At 43.0% G+C, this 21214-nt stretch overlaps 1 pseudogene; it reads right to left on the minus strand.

Annotated features, from left to right (window-relative positions):
• Window positions 1-9080: 9080 nt before the first annotated feature.
• LOC146620853 (uncharacterized) lies at window positions 9081-14911 on the minus strand (annotated as a pseudogene).
• Window positions 14912-21214: the final 6303 nt, after the last annotated feature.

Raw genomic sequence — 21214 nt, forward strand, 5'->3', positions numbered from 1 at the left:
AACAGAAATCCAAGTCTTCACAAGGAGACAGACAAACAGCACATGGGAGTAGATACATGCCAATGACAAGGAGAATGAAGAAAGGACAGGAATATTTATTCATGCAGGTTAATCAGGGAAGTGGAAACAGCAACAGGAAGTAAAACCTAAAAATACTAGCACTTAAACAAAAAACTAAGAACACGGCATCACAATGAATTCAGAATTTCAAAGAACTCAAAACCCTGGGACAGGCGCAGTATCATGATGTCTCTGAGTTATGAAAACATCTTAACACAAGTCCAACATGGAAGATGTGTCAAGACTTGCAGTTAATGAAAGTTGATTTACATAAATCTTGAAATGTTTACAAAGTCATTCATGGAATTTAGATTTATTCTTCAGTCCACAAAAGGACATTTATAGATAAACTCTCCATTTATAGACAGTTTATCTATAAATGGAGACTATTTAGTTGTTGCTCTCTCAAGCCCATCTAATAAGACTCTGAAAGCACAACACAGAATGCTCAATGAGGTGTGAAGGAAGCCCAGGGTAACAGCTAAGGAAATCTGTGCTTATCAGGCTGTAATACACAAATCATGCATGCAGCATGGAGTCCATCTCAGGACACCACACGGCTGCTCTGGGCCTGTGGGAGAAAGTGTTTTATGCACACATGAAACTAATGTTGAATTGTTTGAGAAAGAACTTGTGGTGCTACATATGGTGTAAAAAGGGTGCACGAGGGGGAAATGTGTCAGGGTGACTGTCCAGCTGAAGCTCATTAGGAGCTGGGATAATGTGGCGGGATAATGACTAACACTGGAAACATTTCAACTTTGTTAGTCTGTGTCGAAGATCACATCACGCTTTAACACCAATTAATGAAGAAACCCAAGTCATTCCAGGTGGTTTGCATAATTCACCTTGCCACTGTATCGTCAGCAGGTGAAATATTCAAAAGATTTTTTAAGACATTAAATATCACATCTGATGTTTTTTTGTTGCTGGGGTGAAACTTTGTACAACTAATAAAACTTCTCCAACTCCTTTGGAAAACCTTCATCCTGTGTTCAATATTACTAGAAAAGTACTAAATAAATGCCAGTCCTTTGATTACACTCAGTGAATTGTTTTATGACTCTTCTTTCACCATCTAAAGTCATTGAACTCATCTTGTTCACCACATTGGTCCCTTTTGAAACATTTTTAATGGCAAATAATCTTGCCCTGTCATATGGTATGTGCTTTATTTTCAAAAATAAAGTGCTTTATTTTCAAAATGCGTGCTTTATTTTCAAAAATAAAGCACATGCCAGTCTAGTGTTTTACTACTCTATTAGTTTGCACTACTTACCCACATATGCAAGCTAATGGAAGCAGCTTGCTGATAACTTTGAACTCTGCCCTGAAATCCCAATATGTTCTCTTCCATCCCCAAAAAACAAACATGGCAGCAGTTGCTTCACTTCAAAATGAGGACGACTGACAACACCGATCTTTCATCTACAGTCTATGCACAGGACTGATAAAGCATGTAGAAACAGAAAGCCAGTCAATTCAAGAGCCAGATATTTCAGGAAAAATAAATGAAAACTGGTCGCGTGCAAATTCGACCAGGTAAAGTATATCACAGGTCTACAACAACTATGCAATTTGAAAGCAAAGTGGTGTTGTTCAAACAACAACTGAACTGAACTATTCCTACTGTTTATATTTTGCCTTACACCCTCAGAGAATCAACCTCAATGCCACTTTTGTTTTTATTTCCAAATGTTTGTACCTTAGTCTGTGCCCATAATGATATTGCATTGTTTTCTGAGACATTAAGTAAAATGAGGCCTAAGCCTAAAGAGTGTGTCATCCTGCATGGACCAAATTAACTGGTTTTATGCTGCCATTCCACTTTGGAGAGATTAACACCCTAATAAAAAGGTAAGCAGCAAGCAAAGCAGCAAAACATCAGGCTGCCATGAATAAACCAGAAAGGGAGAGAAAGTGAAATGCAGGGTGGAATTCAGCTGCTGTACCACACATCCATATAACATGCCCCTGTTGAGACACTGGCACAGGCTTTATCAAATCTTCATTTTCTGTCCTCCATTTAATAGAGCTCTAACGCACTAATTTGAGCCAAATGGGTAGAATAGAAGCACAAGTATTGAAGCAAATGGCCTTTCCCAGAGGAGCAGTCAGGGCCTTCTGTCAAGGTTCTCCTATTTAATATTTAACACCATGTCCTGTTCACAGCAGTGATGTATGCAGCACACATCAGAAAGCTCAGTTTTTGCAGTTAGCTGTCCATTTTGTGCTAATAGCAACATGCATTTTCATTGGGGAGAAAAAATGGATGAAAGAAAACAAGGTTCTTCCAGCAGATCAAGGGTCAGATGAAGTGATGGGAGGGAGGGAACTGTGGGTGAGGGGTCGGGTGGGTAGGGGCTGTCGATGTCTAGAGCACAGTATGTCAATAGCATGTTTGGCTACAGTCTAACCTTAGCATATGAAGCGGCAGGCCAAAAAAAGATCTGTGTAGCACATGACAGCTTCCATCAACCAGGTGTGAGCCCTGAGAGGGGAGACACTAGCGGGATCAAACAGGCCTCGTGTCTGTCTTCTCCCTCGACCTTTCCACTGCAGCACATTTAAACAATTTATAAAACCAGGCTTGAGATTTGTTTTGGAGACATGCATCTCCAGTGATTTCTGAATATATTTTAGTACATAAGTGGTTCAATTAGTGCCTACAGTGGTGACGCTGATGTGGAAATATTTATGAGGTCTATGTTATTGACAGGGGCTTAAATCTGCAACTCCCAAGCAATTGGTCACAAGTGTTGCGCCTTTCAAAGGCTGTTTTAATCTTACGGCATGAAAGTGAGGAAATTTAAACTTTAACTCATATCACCTCATCTCAATATAAAGACATTTTCAATATAAACTTAGACTCGTTGTTCCGTCACATTTTGTTGGAGGCTTTAGTTAATTTTAGAAAGATTTAAACTATCTTTATACACAGGAATTTGCAATAAGTTGTATCACTGGGTGCTTTTGTTTAGGAAAAAATGTAAAAAAAAAATTATTTTATTTTGGTTGCTGCCATTAGGAGTCACCACAGCGGATCATCTGCCTCCATCTTACCTGGTGTGACACAGCATCACACCAACCCTCTGAATCTTCTCTGGGGTCTTCCTCTTTTTTTGTGCCGGGCAGCTCCATCTTTGACATTCTTTGTCAAGTATATCCACAATTTCTCCACTGCACATGTCCAAATTATCTCAGCCATGCCTCTTTAACACCAACCTGCTGAACCTGAGCTGTCCCTCAGATGCACTTCTTAATAATCCTGTCCCTCCTGGTCACTCCACTGAAAATCATCTTGGACAGAACCAAGATGGCGGCGCATGTAGTTGCAGCAGCTCAGTGTCCCACCGATCGATGCTATGTTTGGATAATTTTGTACACCTTGTATTTGTTTTTGTGTTCTACCAGCCAAGCAAATAACATCTATAGCCGACATGGTCTCCTCAAGATTGGAGTAAGTTACCGCGAGAGTGTGACTAGCAAATTTGTCCGCTTACACAAGATACTGGTGGAAATAGCGAGGAGTCCAGGCTCCCCATGGATTGTTATCCCTTCGGGGTGGAGGCGCAGGTGGCGTCGTGAGAGAAGGAGAAGGCGAGGATGCAGGGCCAGCGCGCTAGCCAGGCTATGGAGGCAGCCACTTAAACCACCGCTCCCCAGTCTATTCATCGCAAATGCTAGATCCCTCGCGAACAAGTGGGATGAACTGAGGTTGCAAATAGCAGCAAATAACTACATCAAAGACTCATGCATCCTTCTTATCACCGAATCCTGGCTACACCAATCCATTCCGGACTCTGCAATTGAGCTAGCAGGCTACACCTCACAGAGACATAACCGAACAGTGGACTCCGGTAAGTGCAAAGGAGTATGTATGTGAACAACAACTGGTGTACAAACACAGTGATAACAGACCGTCACTATTCACCAGACATGAATATCTGACTGTCAAATGCAGGCCCATCTACCTACCTAGGAAGTTCACCGTTGTCATAATAACAGCTGTTTACATACCACCAGATGCTAATGCTAAGTTGGCGATCGCACTTCTGCACGCAAACATCAATAATTAAAAGAGCATTTACCCTGACGCTTTACTTATCGTAGCAGGGGACTTTAATCATGCAGACTTAAAAGCAGCAATCCCCAAATTCCACCAGCACGTCAAGTGTGCCACTTGGGGTGACAAGATTCTGGACAAAGTTTATTCCAACATCAAAATGGGCTACAGGGCCAGACCTCTGCCACATCTGGGTCAGTCTGACCACTTGTCACTGTTTCTAAAACCTGCATATGCCCCCCTCAAGAAAAGCTCACACAGAATAACACACAAAGAATATTACCATATGGCCAGAAGGTGCCCCTCAGCAGCTGCAGGACTGTTTTGACAGAACTAGGATATCTTTGAACATCAGGACCTGGACACTGCATAGACACTGTTACAGTAGACAAATGTATCCGGGCTTATCCCAACCAAAAGCCCTGGATGACCTGGGAGGTCAAGCAGCTGCTGAAGGAGAGGAACATCGCGTTCAGGTCTGGCAACAGGGGCCACTACACCGCAGCCCGATCCAACCTGAAGAGATGCATCAGAGAGGCGAAGGGGGAGAATAGGAGGAGGATTGAGGACCATCTGGAGAGTAACAATAACCGGCAGGTGTGGCAGGGCATCCAGCATCTAACCAACTATAAGCCCAATCTCGGAGCTGCGGAAGGTGACCTGGCGCAGGCGGAGGAGCGGAATATCTCCTTCGCCTGTTTTGAGGCCATGGTACCGGAGGTGCTGCTGGAGCCACAGCAGCAACATGCCGCCCACAGCAGCACCACCCTCACCCTGGAAGAGCAAGAGGTGAGGCGCACGCTGCAGCCTGTTAACTCGAGGAAGGCGGCGGGTCGTGATGGTGTGCCAGATTGAATATTGAGGGATTGTGCAGAACAGCTGGATGGGATCTTCACCAGGATCCCCAACAAATCCCTCGCACAGGCGACTGTCCCACTCTGCCTGAAGTCCTCCACCATAGTCCCCTTGCCTAAGATGTCCCATATCACCAGCCTGAATGACTATAGACCAATGCCACTCACCCCAGTGGTAATGAAATGCGTTGAGAAGCTGGTCCGCAGACACATTACAGCAGCCTTGCCCCGCAGCCTGGATCCTCACCAGTGTTACGGCAGCATGGAATGCTGCCGTAACACACCTGGATGAGCATGGGAGCTACAGTGGGGCAAAAAAGTATTTAGTCAGCCACCGATTGTGCAAGTTCCCCCACCTAAAATGATGACAGAGGTCAGTAATTTGCACCAGAGGTACACTTCAACTGTGAGAGACAGAATGTGAAAAAAAAATCCATGAATCCACATGGTAGGATTTGTAAAGAATTTATTCGTAAATTAGGGTGGAAAATAAGTATTTGGTCACCTCAAACAAGGAAAATCTCTGGCTCTCACAGACCTGTAACGTCTTCTGTAAGAAGCTTTTCTGTCCCCCACTCGTTACCTGTATGAATGGCACCTGTTTGAACTACTCATCTGTATAAAAGACACCTGTCCACAGCCTCAAACAGTCAGACTCCAAACTCCGCCATGGCCAAGACCAAAGAGCTTTCGAAGGACACCAGGAAAAGTATTGTAGACCTGCACCAGACTGGGAAGAGTGAATCTACAATAGGCAAGCAGCTTGGTGTGAAAAAATCAACTGTGGGAGCAATCATCAGAAAATGGAAGACATACAAGACCACTGATAATCTCCCTCGATCTGGGGCTCCACGCAAGATCTCATCCCGTGGGGTCAAAATAAGATAAGATAAGATAAGATAACCTTTATTAGTCCCACACGTGGGAAATTTGTTTTGTCACAGCAGGAAGTGGACAGTGCAAAAGTTATGAGGCAAAAATTAGAATACAATAAGAATAAATACAGTACACAACTGTACAGAATAGAATAAAATAAAATACTATATACAGTAGAATAAAATAAAATAAATATACAATAAGATAAAAATAGAATACAAATACAAATACTATATACAACTGAGTAAAAATACAACGATGACAGAAAGGATTATTGCACGCAAAATGATCATGAGAACGGTGAGCAAAGATCCCAGAACCACACGGGGGGACGTGGTGAATGACCTGCAGAGAGCTGGGACCAAAGTAACAAAGGTCACCATCAGTAACACACTACAACGGCAGGGAATCAAATCCCGCAGTGCCAGACGTGTTCCGCTGCTGAAGCCAGTGCATGTCCAGGCCCGTCTGAAGTTTGCCAGAGAGCACATGGATGATACAGCAGAGGATTGGGAGAATGTCATGTGGTCAGATGAAACCAAAGTAGAACTTTTTGGTATAAACTCAACTCGTCGTGTTTGGAGGAAGAAGAATACTGAGTTGCATCCCAAGAACACCATACCTACTGTGAAGCATGGGGGTGGAAACATCATGCTATGGGGCTGTTTTTCTGCCAAGGGGACAGGACGACTGATCCGTGTTAAGGACAGAATGAATGGGGCCATGTATCGTGAGATTTTGAGCCAAAACCTCCTTCCATCAGTGAGAACTCTGAAGATGAAACGAGGCTGGGTCTTCCAACATGACAATGATCCAAAACACACCGCCCGGGCAACAAAGGAGTGGCTCCGTAAGAAGCATTTGAAAGTCCTGGAGTGGCCTAGCCAGTCTCCAGACCTCAACCCCATAGAAAATCTGTGGCGGGAGTTGAAAGTCCGTGTTGCTCGGCGACAGCCCCAAAACATCACTGCTCTCGAGAAGATCTGCATGGAGGAATGGGCCAAAATACCAGCTACTGTGTGTGCAAACCTGGTAAAGACCTATAGTAAACGTTTGACCTCTGTTATTGCCAACAAAGGTTATGTTACAAAGTATTGAGTTGTATTTTTGTTATTGACCAAATACTTATTTTCCACCCTGATTTACGAATAAATTCTTTACAAATCCTACCATGTGGATTCATGGATTTTTTTTTCACATTCTGTCTCTCACAGTTGAAGTGTACCTCTGGTGCAAATTACTGACCTCTGTCATCATTTTAGGTGGGGGAACTTGCACAATCGGTGGCTGACTAAATACTTTTTTGCCCCACTGTATGTGCGGATGCTCCTCGTGGATTACTGCTCAGCTTTTAACACCGTCCTTCCACACAAACTGGTGGCCAAGCTACAAGACCTGGGGCTTCCATACAGCACCTGCATGTGGATCAAGAGCTTCCTCTCGGGCTGTAGACAGAAATGGTAAATGGCCTGTACTTATATAGCGCTTTACTAGTCCCTAAGGACCCCAAAGCGCTTTACATATCCAGTCATCCACCCATTCACACACACATTCACACACTGGTGATGGCAAGCTACATTGTAGCCACAGCCACCCTGGGGCGCACTGACAGAGGCGAGGCTGCCGGACACTGGCGCCACCAGGCCCTCTGACCACCACCAGTAGGCAACGGGTGAAGTGTCTTGTCCAAGGACACAACGACCGAGACTGTCCAAGCTGGGGCTCGAACTGGCAACCTTCTGATTACAAGGCGAACGCCCAACTCTTGAGCCACGATCGCCCGAGAGAGAGAAAGTCAGAGTTGGCCATCACACATCCTCAGCCCTGAGTCTCAGCACTGGCTCACCCCAGGGCTGTGTGCTTAATCCACTGCTCTACGCTCTTTACACACACGACTGCACTCCTCTCCACCGGAGCAACATCTTTGTGAGACGACACCACCGTGATGGGGCTCATTTCCAGGGGTGACAAGTCTGCATACAGAGACGAGGAGGAGCAGCTGTCATTATGGTGTAATGCCAATAACCTCCTCCTCAACACTTCAAAAACCAAAGACCTCATAATAGAAAAGGAAAAAGGCAGAGATCCAACCACTATTCATTAATGTGTGTGTAGAAAGGGTGGCAGGCTTCTGCTTCCTGCACTGAAAAAAAAAGTTCTTTCAATTTACTTGATTTTATTGTGTACATCGGTCCCACATAATATGAATAAGTATGACTGACTTAATTTTCCACTTTCCCTCAAGTAATTAATGCTTGTCAGATCAAAGTATTTTATTTATATCAGATTACTTTAAAAAATCATGTTTGATGTACTAATATTAATCTATTATCATAATATCAATGTATTGCATAATGTCAATATATTTTAATGTTTAACACCAACTTATTTTTATTTGCCAGTGGTACGCAATGATATTATGTAATGTAAACACATTGCAATTATGTTCCTGCAACACAAATTATGGCTTTAAATCCTACTTAATTTTTTCAATTGAAATATTAACTGATTATTATTGACAAAAAAGGCAAAGACTGTGAGTGCTACTGAACAATTCACCTTTATTAAACTGTAACAGCAGTGAAAGCAGCAATTCTGCCATGAACAAGTCCAAAATCACATCCATGTAAACTTGTTAACACATTTTTAAAGATAGCCTGCAGAAATAACTAAAAGAAAAAGTTAGTTTGAGAATATATTTGCAAATATTTCACAAAAAACTGACCTTAGCAGCAAATAAAAGAAAGTGCTTATAGATGATCCTGTCATCTCTTACATATAAAACATTTGTATTAATTACACAATTGAAAATGTAAACTAAATTAAGACTACCTGAAAAAAAGCAACACGCTTTTATGAATAAACAGATTTACCCAAATATAACTTGTGTGTTATTTGACAACAGTTTCAGCTTCTGTACAAGTATTTACCTGTATAAGATTTCAACTAAGTTGAGCCTTAAATGACATTGTTACATAACTAATACCAAACACCTACATGAATTTTAATCTTCATTTTAAACATGTAAGCAGGACATTAAGGTTGACTTAGAACATATTGCTAAAAATCGTCAGTAAAAATTTCTTACAACATGATACCAAAAGGAAAAATTATCCTGCATTGCAGTCACATGAGGGGAAAGCAATAAAAACATAAGCAGTATAACATTACTGAACACAAAATGAAAAACTGCAAAGAATTGCAGAAGTGCAGTCTTTGACTTCTCAATGAAACAGATGGTTTTTGAAAGCAAGAACTTTAGAGAGTTTAGCTCCATCCAGTTCCATGAAAACCTTCTGGAAAACGTCAAAGTTGTAGCAAAGGTCAGCAGGGTAGGCAAGGTTTAATGCATACATGAGTCCAAATAGCATTATCACAGCAACTGCTACATTATCCAAAGTCTTCGCCACCCTGATGCCTGCAAGGACAACTCTTGTTCATCTGCTGAAGCTTGCTCTTTAAGAAGATAAATTCAAACAGTGGTGTCTTCAACAGTCTCACTGATGGCACGTTCTTCCATGCCCTGTAAAAAAGAAGCCATGTTAGTCATTTCCAAGTAAGTAATATGACACACTGTGGAAAGTCCAAAAAAAAAAAAAAAAGACAAGTACATACCACATACTCCTGGATAAGCATGCCAGGGTCTTCACCCATGTAGATACACACTCCCTTAACACACTCAGCATCAACATCTTCACACTGAAATGAAATGTATGTAATTAGCATCTTCATTCAGCTCTTGTCCTTCATTTAAGTTTTAATAGTGTACTTTACATGAATGTTTTTAAAGTAAAGGCACACAAATTAATAATAGGTTTACTGGCAATTAATAATAAGTTGACAAAGTGAAGGTTAAAAAAAACAAGTAGATGTAAAAATACAAAATGAGAGAATTTATCATGGGAAACATTTGAAATCTTCCACAATTATAAAATTTCATCCAAAGAGGATCATGTTAAGTGAATGTTGAGGCTTTATCACTTACATTATCCATTTATGCCACAATTCTTTTCAGTATTAGTCCAAGCTCTCCTCTTCTGTTGACCAACTTCACCAGGTTGTCCAAGTGGAGATCCAGCTGAGCCAGGAACTTTGTTTGAGGGGGGATAGTGGCAATTCTCTTAAACTCAGCGTTGATCTGAAAACATGAGCACAGAGAAATGAGCTTCAAAGGTTTAATACCTGGAAGAAGGCCGCAATCACTCATGCTGAAGAAATGGGCTGTCAAATAACAACTGTGCCTTAACCATTTTAGGCTAATACCACAAGAACACCGTGTATGAGGCAAACCTTACCTCATGGAAATCAAATAGAGCAGGCCATCTTGCCATGAAAGCCTCCACCATTGGTGCAGCACGAACAACTTCATGTCTTCTATATGAAAAAGTCTTTTCCATCTTGAGTTTCACCAACTCTGTTACTCTTTTTTATGTCCATGTGGTGGGCTTTGACATGTCAATAGCTTTAAGAGTCCCCTTGTCTGCTACTTCTGAAACTGAGGTAAGGTTAAGAAACTCATTCCCAAACAAGGAATCCATAAACTGAAGCTGCCCTGAAGACAACACTGTCTCTTGACTTCAACGATGAGATCCTCAGTTGATTCAGGCGCTTCATTAGAGAGTGAGCCTTCGACAGGTTCCGTCAGCCAAAACAGTCTTTAGGACCATAGGACTCCCCATAGGACTCTGTAGGAAAAAAAGAATTAAATATCAGACATTCAGAAAGAATCCTTTCAGTTTAGTTTTCATAAAGCTATCCATACCCAATACTCAAAGTTATAAAGATCAGACATAAAAAAGTAGAATTTATCTAATGAAATACATGCGACTGAACCTATTACACTTATATGAACACCTTTTATTTCTATATGCCTTTTTAAAGTCACAATGTGGACTGATCCAATCTCATAGTCAACCAATGGATAAGTATCAAGGAGTTCACAGAGTGAAGCGAGAGTGAATATTCTTGTGGATACTGGGCGGAGCTCAAAAGCTCTGTCGTGCTCTCTGTACCAGCCATCAAGCTCTCTGACAATGTAGAATATGCTGTGGTACAATGCAGATATGGTTTTTCAGTATTCTGGCAATCCACCTGCTGCCCTTTGGGCCAGTACCATTCCATTTCTATAAGTTATACTCTTTATGTCACACACTGTGCAAGGTTGACCTCTAGAATGTCAGGGAATATGTACCTAATGACTTAAGCTATCTCCTCTTTAAGCAAATCCACTAGAAAGGCCGATACAGCTGAGCTCTCTAATTCAGACTTGCCAAGAGATGGGGAGTTTAGATGGTAAGCTATAATCATCTGATGTTTTGACTTCTGTAATCATAAAGGTAAAAATTCCACCATCACAAAAAACATTAATTTTAATTGAAAAAGGGTATTCCAGTCCAGAAGAGCATCAATGGTTTCTTTAAAGTACCAGTCTTTCCCTCATTTATACATAATGTTTTGAGAAGCAGCTCACATATGTTCTACACAAACTAGAAAAAAAGAGGGGGGGGAAAGGGTCCTAATTTGTTTTGGGCCGATTTTGGAAAATTCACTATACATCACTTAATAAGACATAGTCTGTTGAACAAACTTATCTCCTTGTAGATATCTGCTGTATTATTTGGGCATGGTGGCAGGATCCTTCTTATAACTTGAGTGCATGTCATCAGCAAGAATTAAGGTATGGCACTGTGGCCCTCCCAGCTTCTGAAACTCTGACGGTTACAGCCAGACTAATTAGCCAATGTAGCCATAGCTAGCACGAGTAACACAAACACTATTGCTCTCTCAGTGACGTTTTAACTTGCTAAGCCATCAAAAACGTCAGTGCTCTCTGTCACATGCATAAATTCCATATCTGACCGACAACAGCTGCTTTCTCCCGACTATGTGCAATTTGTTAATATTTTTTAGCTTTAGCCACAAAGCTAATACCAACTTTAGCTAGCACTGTAAAAACAACATGTAGATGCATTACAGATTACGTTTCATATAGCATGCACTACAACAATTCTGTGAAAACGTACCCAACTAAAACAAATGTATTTAAATTACTTACCTTCTCACTATGCCTGACTCAGTGCCAAAGGTTGCATGTGGCTGAACAGTCTTCCAGAATCTGGCGGTCAATAGTTGGGTTGCGGTCATGTGGTTCTGATGACGTGCGGAGGCAGCGCGATTTTTGAGTGGAGGGCGGAAGTAAACATGGAGGACACTGTGGAGAGTCAGGAGAGCAGCTATTGTGCAACTTTAGACCCCGTTTCTCGGGAGAGATATAAACAGATAGTTAAAAAATATATCGGACGTGATCCGTATTCTTTGAAAATGTCCGAATACACCACAGAAGTAAAGGATTTGCCTACTATCGAGGCTGTGGATATCACCAACTACTTGGTCCTCCAGACTTCTTACTACACTAGGCAGCAAATGAAAGCTTTCAAGAGTCTGGAGGCGTACAATTTTTTTGTCAGCGGGTGGGTCCACAACCTTGGAACAAAACGTCTCCGTGATGGATACAGTTTGGTGTTTGCAAGGGTGAGTGTTTGTTCTTATATTGCTTTATCTTAAACACGCTAACAGTTAGCGGTAGCGGCTTTAACGTCAACAAACATGCCACATCCTTAGGACTTCGTTAGAGTGACAGTTGTTTGTTTCAAGGTAAACCATTCTCAGAGGTCTAACGAGACACCTCTGAAGACTTGGGTAATTGCAAAGGAGGATGGAGAAGTGATTGCAGCTCATTGCAATTGTATGGCAGGGTTAGTAGCCTAATTAAGTAGGCTCAAATCCGGGCTCTCAGCCGTCTGTTGCATATCCAAAATCGCCTCTGCACATCGATGCTGTTCTGCCTTAAGCTTCATTCTTTTCTCTCGTTTGAGAACTGATTCCGATCTGGGTTTTCGTTCGTAGCCGAGATTGACCGTCGTAGCCCAGTCCTCCGACTCTTCGTCATCCAAAGCACTTGGGCAGCCTATAGTCCCAATCAAGTCAATATTAGACTACTAACTTAAAAGCACTAAGTAAACGAGAATTTAACGACAACCTAATGCTAATAAGTTCGTTTGCAAACATAACATTACCTCTGACGAAGTGGTCGCTGCAGACACGGGCATTGGCAGACTCTGCTCCTCCCGACTGTAAACGTAAATTTAAAATCCATTTTTTCCTACGTTTTTCGGTTAGAATTTTCCATTTTTCTCCTCTTCGTTGGGCTATTTTTGGTACCCTAAAATACCGTTTATCAGTTTCTCGGGTCGACCTACTGGAGCATCCGTAAACACAACAGGACATAGGCATTTTGCGTACTGTCTGTCTGTGATTTTGCGCTTATCTTTTTCACTTCCGACCGCCAGTCAAATTTCGCGCTTTACGTCGACGTCACGTCTACGTCAAATGAAACCTAGCTATTGCGCTCTCCTTAAATTATGTTGTTGTCTTATTGGATAAGACTCTAGGTCTTATTATCCAATCGCATTTAGTTGTTGTCTTTGAATATATTGCATCATTTCCGGTTGTGGTCAAACATGATTACAATGGTTTTAGTATTCTAATTTAGTCACTTTAAATCAATGCAAGAAAAATGAGTAGTCTCAGTATTGTTTATAATCAAGTAAATGGTACTTTATTTAATCATGTAAATAAGAGAAACATGAGAGGCTTGTGTAGCATTAACTAAATTCATTTGTGCAAATTCAAAAGCCTGCCAATTCCCATTTTTTCAGTGTGGGAGTCAACATAGAGGAGAACCTTTCCTGGAGTGGGAACACCTCCGAGCTACTGAAAAAGGCACAACAGAGACTGTACTTCCTGAGAATTCTCAGGAGGAATAACATCACACAGAGACTGCTGGTGTCCTTCTATAAAGCCACCATTGAGAGTGTTCTAACCTATTGCAACCCGCTTCTTAAAAAGGCCCAAAACATCATAAAAGATACCTCACATCCTGGCCACTCCCTGTTTGAACTGTTGCCCTCAGGCAGACGGTACAGAGCAATTAGTGTAAGGAGTAATAGACTCACACACAGCTTTTATCTAATTGCAATAATACGTCTGAATACTGCTACAAAACAAATGCCACTCTTGTATTAATCTATGCGCTGACTGAAGCATGTATGAGGGAACGTATGTGAATGTTTGTTGATACCTCTTATACTTTAAGTATTCTATTTATTTTATTATTGAATTTTATTGTTTTATTTATATTTTGATATCGTTAGGGATGATGCAATGATCAGGGACCATTTTTAATTTCGTTGTACCTCTGACAATGACAATAAAGATTCTGATTCAGATTCTGATCTTAACATCTTCAACTCTAACACTTCCAGTTTAGCCTCTTGTCTTTTTGTCAGTGCCATCATCTCTAAACCATACATCATAGCAGATCTCACTACCACTACATTATACAGCTTCTATACAGCTTTTGTGTACTATACATGGCTTTGGGCAGTTGACCCTTGATATTTCACCCACCTCTCTCCTATTCACACACGTATTCTGTCTGTTTCCCCTGATGTCCATTCCTTTTCTCTCCAGAGCATACCTCCACTTTCCCAGGCTCTCTTCTATCTGCTTCCTACTCTCTGTACAGCTCGCAAGGTCATCTGTGAACATACACAGAGAAAACACAACAGAGACCTCATCTGCCAATCTGTCCGTCAGCACTGCAAACAAGAATGGGCTCAGAGCCAAAGTAATGTCACCCTTACCCTTCAGTTCAAGGACTTGGCAATAATAATAATAATAATGATAATGGATTGCATTTATATAGCGCTTTTCGGGACCCCTCAAAGCGCTTTACAATACCACTATTCATTCACTCTCACATTCATACACTGGTGAAGGCAAGCTACAGTTGTAGCCACAGCTGCCCTGGGGCAGACTGACAATAGTGGGAAGGAAAAACTCCCTTTAGCAAGGAGAAACCTACTGCCGAAGCAGACTCAGGGACAAGAAAGGCAAGGAAGAAAGGGCAAACGGCAGCACCTGTGTACCTGTCATCGGCCTGGATGGGATGTTCCAGTCCCGAAAACCCTGCTCTCCTCGCTCCCGCCGGCATGGTGTGAATCTGCGGAACCTGCGGCCTCTGTGTCGGGCTTCTAGGACGGCTAGCGACCGGGATCCACTGCTTACCGCTAGGATTGGCCTGGTAAATGCTAGGTCCCTAGCGAACAAAACGTTTATCCTGAAGGATTTTTTCACATCCCGAGGACTGGATTTTCTCTGTGTGTGCGAGACGTGGCTGGGCGCCGGTGAGTGCAGCATCTTCTCAGATCTTCTACCTGGCGATTGCTGCTATTTTAATTCCCCACGTATGTTGGGCCGAGGAGGAGGAATAGCTACGATCTTTAAAAGTCATTTTAAATGTAAGCAGCTATCAACCCCATCATTCACCAGCTTTGAACTGTCTGTGTTTGAGCTGGGCTGCTCTCACACAGTGTTGTGTGCGGTGGTTTATCAGCCTCCAAAATACAATAAGGACTTTGTGAGTGACTTTGCTGACTTCTTGGCTGAATTCATGCCAAAATATGATCGTGTTCTTATTGTTGGGGATTTTAATATTCACGTGTTGTCCTGATATGCCCATGGCGAAGGGCTTTTTAAACCTTACTGATTCGTTTAATCTGGTGCAATGTGTGACAGGTCCCACACATGAACGTGGACACACACTTGATCTTGTTTTATCTCATGGTTTTTCTGTTTTTAACATAGAGATTTGTGATGCTGTGTTTTCTGACCACAGTCCTGTGATGTTTGAAGTTCCTCTTGCCTGTGCCTCAGTTAAACCTCGCGCTGCTGCTCAGCGCTGTCGTGTTTTTAACTCCTCCACTGCTGAACACTATTCAACAGTCTTTGACCAGATCTGTAAGATCCTGGATTTTTTATGCAGCCAGACTGAGGAACTGAGCTCATGGTTTTATTCTACCTGTCGGACTGCTTTGGACACTGTGGCTCCATTAAAAACCAGACTGCCTAAAACTAAATCTGAGCCCTGGCTGAACGACATGACCCGAGCTGTCAGACGCGACTGCCGTCGAGCTGAGCGCAAGTGGAAAAAGGACAAACTACAAGTGTCATTCCAGATGCTGAAGGACTGTTGGCGTCAATATCAAAGAACTGTAAAAGATGCCAAAAGAAAACACTTATCTGACATTATTTTGTCAAACCCGCGTGTTATATTTAAAACTATTAACTGTTCTTAATGCACCGTATACTGACTGTATTGAGCCCTCATCAGAAGCCTGTGAAAATTTTTATACACTTTTTTATTGAGAAGGTCTCCTCCACAAGGGCTCAAATCTCTCCTTGTGCTCATGACCTCTCAGTCTCTGTTTCCTGCTCTGCTGTCTTTGACAGGTTTGAGCCTGTGACTCTGTCCTTTTTAAAGGAGACTGTTGGTCATCTTAAGCCTGCAGGGTCTCCAAATGATGCTGTCCCTCCTCGACTTTTAAAAGAGGTGTTACCTACAGTTGGTCCTTTGGTTCTTGAGCTGGTAAACCATAGTCTGATGTCAGGTGTTGTCCCCAAAGATTTTAAACATGCAGTAGTCAAACCCCTGATTAAAAAACCTGCTCTTGATCCTACGGTTCTTACAAATTACAGGCCTATCTCCAAACTACCTTTTCTTTACAGCCAAATAATGGCCTTCCTGGAAAAGCAAAATGTTTTAGAGGTTTTCCAATCTGGTTTTAAACCCTTTCATAGCACTGAATCAGCCCTTTTAAAAGTTTTTAATGACATATTTTTAGCGACTGATGCTGGGGACTGTGTTGTTCTTGTGCTTTTAGATTTGACAGCTGCGTTTGATACCCTGGATTATACCATTTTGTTCTCTCGTTTGGAGCACTGGGTGGGCATTAGGGGCACAGCACTGGAGTGGTTCAGGTCCTACTTGACGGGGCGAACTTTTTGTTTCAGCCTTGGTGACTATGTGTCGTCCTCTGCTCCCCTCTTGTGTGGTGTCCCACAGGGCTCAGTTCTAGGCCCCTTCCTCTTCTCTTTATATCTGCTTCCTCTTGGTTCTGTACTAAGAAAGCACGGCATTCCTTTCCACTTTTATGCTGATGACTGTCAGATCTATGTCCCTCTAAAGAAAAAAGGCAGATACCTTACACAGCCATTACTTCAGTGTCTTGATGACATTAAGACTTGGATGTCTGTTAACTTTTTAAAATTCAATGATAAAAAGACAGAGGTGATGGGTCTGTGAAGGTTCTCAGTCATCCAGGTCATCGTAGTCAAAGGAGCTTGCAAAGAAAAGCGTCTGGACTTCTTTAAGTTGCTTGAAGACGTTTCACCTCTCATCCGAGAAGCTTCTTCAGTTCTAAGGTCAAATGGTGGAGAGTCCCAGATATAAACCTAGTGGGAGAATCCCCCTACAGAGGGACAAAAGGACCCCCTGATGATCCTCTAATCGACATATCACCGCCTTTACCCAGGGGATGCCATACCCTGCATCTATGGACTTCCTAAAACCCACAAGGAAGCTGTCCCACTCAGACCCATAGTCAGTAGCATAAACTCAGCCACTTATAACATTGCTAAACACCTTGCTACCATCCTTGCTCCTCTTGTGGGGAACACCCCACACCACATCAAGAACTCCACCGACTTCACCGACAAGGTCCAGAAACTTACCCTGGATCCAGATGAAACCATGGTGTCCTTTGATGTAGTCTCTCTCTTCACTTGCATACCCACCACGGAGGCCGTGGAGACTGTCAGAAAACGACTACAAGAAGACAGCTCCTTGGAGGACAGGACCAACTTCACACCCGATCAGATCTGCACACTGTTAGACCTCTGCCTCACCACTACATATTTAAAATACAACGAAGGCTTTTACAGACAAAAACATGTCTGTGCCATGGGCTCCCCCGTGTCACCTATTGTAGCCAACCTTTACATGGAGGAAGTGGAAAGGAAGGCTCTTGGCTCTTTCAAAGGAAGAGTACCCAGCCACTGGTACAGATATGTGGACGACACCTGGATCAAAATCAAGACACAAGAAGTGGAATCCTTCACTGCGCACATTAACGCTGTGGATAAAAACATCAAGTTCACCAGGGAAGACACAAAGGACAACTGTTTGCCTTTCCTGGACTGCGCTGTGCACATTGAAGAGAACGGCAAACTCAACATCGAAGTTTACCGGAAGCCCACACACACGGACCAGTACCTCCTCTTTGACTCCCATCACCCTTTGGAACACAAACTTGGAGTAATTAGGACCCTACACCACTGGGCAGAACGTGTTCCCTCTAAGCCTGAAGGAAAAAAGAAGGAACACACACATGTAAAGGAAGCACTCAAAACGTGCGGCTATCCTAAATGGGCGTTCTTAAAGTCAGCAAAGAGGCACAGAAAAGAAGATCAGACACCAGCGAGGGAGGATAAGAAGGACAGACGCAACAACATTGTCATCCCCTATGTGTCATGGTCCGGGTGAATACGGGGTGTTTCCACTCTGCTGGGCTCCACCTTCAGACGGAGACTCCAATCAGCTTCCACACCTGGTTCCAATCAAGTCACCTGCATATAAGACCAGCGTTCACGACAGACCCCTGCCAGATCTTCTGCTAACACATGTTAGTGCTAGGCCGCCAAGCCCTTGCGAGAACTCTGGATTACTGTTTTTTCTCCTCACCGTGTTTTCTTTCCTTTTTCGCCATAGGACCCATCTGCCTGCCTCCCTGCTCAGCTCCCCACTCCAAGCCTATTCTGGATCTGCTTTGGACACTCCTCACCCGGAACCCCCTGGACACTCCCTCCTCGATTGACACTTCAAATCTGCAACGCGTAAGCCCAAACCACCATAGCCTAATTCTCCAGCTGTGATTCATTGAGACTACCACTGACTACTTTCCTCCTCTCATCATAGTGACTTCACACCTCCCTCCAAGCCGCTGCCCCCTTTCTCCATTCCCCGGATCCCTCTGTGGAATCCAGCCCTCAGAGTTTCTCGTTCACAGTTTTGCCTCACAGTTTTCCGCTCATAGCTTTCACAGTTCATAGCATGCATAGGTTATAGCATTCTTAGTTTTCTGTTTTGTAACTTCGCTCAGCTCTGTAAATAAACTCTGTGCTCACGCCCGTTTTGCCTCCCTCTGTGTCTGCATTTGAGTCCACACCCACTGCCTGGCCCTCTCGGCCGTAACACTATGTAGCCGGTGTATCAGAAAAACTCAGGAGAGTTTTCTCCAAGCATGACATCCCGGTGCATTTCAGACCGAGCAAAACGCTCAGACAAAAACTGGTTCACCCGAAAGACAAAACGCCAAAACACAGACTTAACAATGTGGTGTATGCTGTACAGTGCAGCGAGGAATGCTCAGACCTCTACATTGGAGAGACCAAACAGCCACTTCACAAGCGCATGACACAACACAGAAGAGCCACCTCCACAGGACAAGACTCAGCAGTCCATCTGCATCTTAAGGATAAAGGACACTCTTTCGAGGATGCCAATGTTCACATTTTGGACAGAGAGGACAGATGGTTTGAAAGAGGAGTGAAAGAAGCCATCTACAGTGGGGCAAAAAAGTATTTAGTCAGCCACCGATTGTGCAAGTTCCCCCACTTAAAATGATGACAGAGGTCAGTAATTTGCACCAGAGGTACACTTCAACTGTGAGAGACAGAATGTGAAAAAAAAATCCATGAATTCACATGGTAGGATTTGTAAAGAATTTATTCGTAAATTAGGGTGGAAAATAAGTATTTGGTCACCTCAAACAAGGAAAATCTCAGAACGACTGATCCATGTTAAGGACAGAATGAATGGGGCCATGTATCGTGAGATTTTGAGCCAAAACCTCCTTCCATCAGTGAGAACTTTGAAGATGAAACGAGGCTGGGTCTTCCAACATGACAATGATCCAAAACACACCGCCCGGGCAACAAAGGAGTGGCTCCGTAAGAAGCATTTGAAAGTCCTGGAGTGGCCTAGTCAGTCTCCAGACCTCAACCCCATAGAAAATCTGTGGCGGGAGTTGAAAATCCGTGTTGCTCGGCGACAGCCCCAAAACATCACTGCTCTCGAGAAGATCTGCATGGAGGAATGGGCCAAAATACCAGCTACTGTGTGTGCAAACCTGGTAAAGACCTATAGTAAACGTTTGACCTCTGTTATTGCCAACAAAGGTTATGTTACAAAGTATTGAGTTGTATTTTTGTTATTGACCAAATACTTATTTTCCACCCTGATTTACGAATAAATTCTTTACAAATCCTACCATGTGGATTCATGGATTTTTTTTTCACATTCTGTCTCTCACAGTTGAAGTGTACCTCTGGTGCAAATTACTGACCTCTGTCATCATTTTAGGTGGGGGAACTTGCACAATCGGTGGCTGACTAAATACTTTTTTGCCCCACTGTATGTCCACTGTGAGCGACCATCTTTGAACAGAGGCGGTGGTTTACGACACCAACTCTCTGCCATCTATAATCCAGTTTTGAGATCCCTTCCCAGACGCCTTAACGCCCACACACATCCTGGGCCATCTGACCTCAGGAATTCGCATGATAAGGTGGGGCCAGGTTTCACAATGAACACACCCGAAATTCTGGCTGATTGGGACCCACACCCAGTTTCACACCTTGGCTCAGGCGATTAGAGGATCATCAGGGGGTCCTTTTGTCCCTCTGTGGGGGGTTACTCCCACTAGGTTTATATCTGGGACTCTCCACCATTTGACCTTAGAACTGAAGAAGCTTCTCGGATGAGAGGTGAAACGTCTTCAAGCAACTTAAAGAAGTCCAGACGCTTTTCTTTGCAAGCTCCTTTGACGACAGAGGTGATGGTTTTTGGTGGCCCCACTGAGACCCCCAATGTGTATGTAGATTCCCTGACACAGTATGTTAAGCCAACTGTCACAAACCTGGGGGTCAAAGTGGACTGTGATCGGAAGTTTGATAATCAAATTAAGGCAGTGGTAAAATCTAGCTTCTTTCACCTCAGGCAGCTGGCAAAAATAAAGCCAATTCTTTCACGGCAGCACTTTGAGACAGTGATCCACGCCTTTGTTAGCACTCGGCTGGATTACACCAATGCACTTTATATTGGGGTGAGTGCATTATATATTAGTCATCTACAGAGGGTGCAAAATGCCACAGCTCGTCTTTTAACTGGCACTCGAAAGTTTGAGCACATTTCCCCTGTTTTAGCTTCACTTCACTGGCTGCCCATTTCTTTTAGGATTCATTTTAAAATTCTTTTATTTACTTTTAAAGCTCTCCATGGCCTAGCCCCATCTTATCTCTCTGAGCTGCTACAGCCTTATACACCCACCCTCTCTCTCAGGTCAGCTGATCAGCTGCTCCTGAAGATACCCAGGACTGGGCATAAACTTAGAGGAGA

The sequence above is a fragment of the Diplotaxodon limnothrissa genome, linkage group LG12 (genome assembly GCF_057381915.1).
Source record: "Diplotaxodon limnothrissa isolate DT_005_m linkage group LG12, D_limnothrissa_male_GT1.1, whole genome shotgun sequence".
Lineage (NCBI taxonomy): Eukaryota > Metazoa > Chordata > Actinopteri > Cichliformes > Cichlidae > Diplotaxodon > Diplotaxodon limnothrissa.